We start from the raw sequence: 2,107 nt of genomic DNA on the forward strand, positions 1-2,107 counted from the left end.
GAATTTAGTTGTCCTGTCTCCTTAAATCTGGGACAGTTCTCTAGTCTTTTCTACTTTCATGACTTTGATACTTTTGAAGAGTACTGGCCAGTTATTTTGTACAATGTCTCTGTTGGGGGTCATCTGATGTTTTCTCATGATTAGATTGAGCTTATACATTTGGGCAAACATACCACAGCAATGATGCTGTGTCCTTCTCAGTGCATCGTATCAGGAGGTACAAGATGCTGATATGTCTCATGACTGGGGATGTTGATCTCTTGGTTAAGGTGGTGTCTTCCAGGTTTCTCCATTGTAAAGTTATTGTTTTTCCCTTTAAAATGAATAATACCTTGTGGAGAGATACTTAGAGACTATGCAGATATCTTGCTTCTCATCATATTTCACCCTCTAATTTTAGCATCTGTTGATAAGTCCTACCTGCCACAAGTATTATTGTGGTGTTTGTCAAATTGTGATTTTCTTTTTCTACCATTCCTTCTGTATTGATATATTGGAATTCTACCAGGAGAAATAGCTGTTCTCTTTTTATTAAAATCCTTTTATTTACTTATTAAATTATTTTTGTATTGGTATGAACTCATATATTCTGTTCTACAAATTATAATCTGTCACTATCTCTATGTGTTTTATTACTCAAATTGTCTTATTCTTTACCGCTAGGGTGGAGCTGATTCTTTTTTTAAAAGCGTAATGAATCCTGCTATTAAAATAGGTGAAGTACGTCAAAATACATGCTATCAACAAAGCAAATAAAGAGACCAAATTTAAGCTAGCATTATGTAATTTTCTACCATTCTTGGTGATTTAGGAGAAGTGATTCTTGAAAGCTGAGTAGGTGCTTTCCAGCCAAGGCAGGGTGGGCACTCCAGGTAGAGGAAGCAGCTGTGGCAAAGGCACCCATGTATGAAGCAGCCTGAGAACCACAGAGGGGCAACAGAGGGGCAGACTCTTCAGAATGACTGTAACAAAGGGGTTTGTGTATGACAGAGAGCTAGGCAAGATGTAAATCTGGAGAGGTTAACAGGGTCCAAGTCCTAGGAGTGTCAGACACCTGGCTCAGGGTAGGAGTCTACCCTGTAGGTGAAGAGAAGCCCACTGAAGGATTTTAAGTAGAGGAATAATAAACATGACTGGCTTTATAATTTTTAAAAATTCTTTCTGGCTTTATGAGATGGAGAGAGAGGAGTAGTGCAAGGCTTGAGGCAGGGTGATCAGTGGAAAGATAAATGCAATGGTCTAGATGCATGAAGATGAGGGCCTGATCCAAGATGGTAGCAGTGGGGATAGACAGAAGAAGGTAGATAGATCTAAGAGGTGTTAACGGAGGTAGCTTGGTGGCTGGCTGACGTGGGGTATCAGAGAAAGAAAAAGGGAGGAGTCTAGGAGGACTCCCAATTTTCTAACTTGGGTAACTAGACGGAAACCCTGGTGGGGTAGTGGTTAAGAGCTACAGCTGCTAACCAAAAGGTTGGCAGTTTGAGTCCACCAGGCCCTCCTTGGAAACTCTATGGGGCAGCTCTACTCTGTCCTATAGGGTCACTAAGAGTCAGAATCGACTTCATGGAAACAGAAAATGCAGGGAAAGGAGCGTCAGGTGAGCTCATTTGTGGACAGGCTTTCCTTCTCTTTAGGACTTGTCTTCCACCCATTTTTTGTTGGCTAATTCTTATTCACCTTTTCACAACCTGTTGAGTTTTGGGGGATTCAAGTGGAGACGTCCAGTAGGAAGTTGGAAATATGGATCTGGTGCTCATAGGAGAGGTCTGGAGTGAAGATATAGATTTGAGAGTCATCCACTGAAGCCATAAAAATTGACAAAATTACCCAGGTAGATAGGAGTGTAGAGTGAGAACACAAGAGGCCCAAGGAACAAGCCCTGGGAACAGCAATAGTTAAGGGGCAAGGACAGGAAACAGAGCTAGAGCTGTAGGAGAAAGACCAGGAGGGTTTTTCAGAAGCCAAGGAAAGTCAGATGCCTCAGACAAGTCACACACAGCAAAGACTGAGTCTATCGCACTTGTCCGTGAGGAGACCATCTGGGACCACACTGCCGTTTCAGTGCAGACAGGGAGAGTGAAGCCTGGTTGCAGTGGGCTGAGGAGTA

The sequence above is a fragment of the Elephas maximus genome, chromosome 4 (assembly GCF_024166365.1).
Source record: "Elephas maximus indicus isolate mEleMax1 chromosome 4, mEleMax1 primary haplotype, whole genome shotgun sequence".
Taxonomy (NCBI): Eukaryota; Metazoa; Chordata; class Mammalia; order Proboscidea; family Elephantidae; genus Elephas; species Elephas maximus.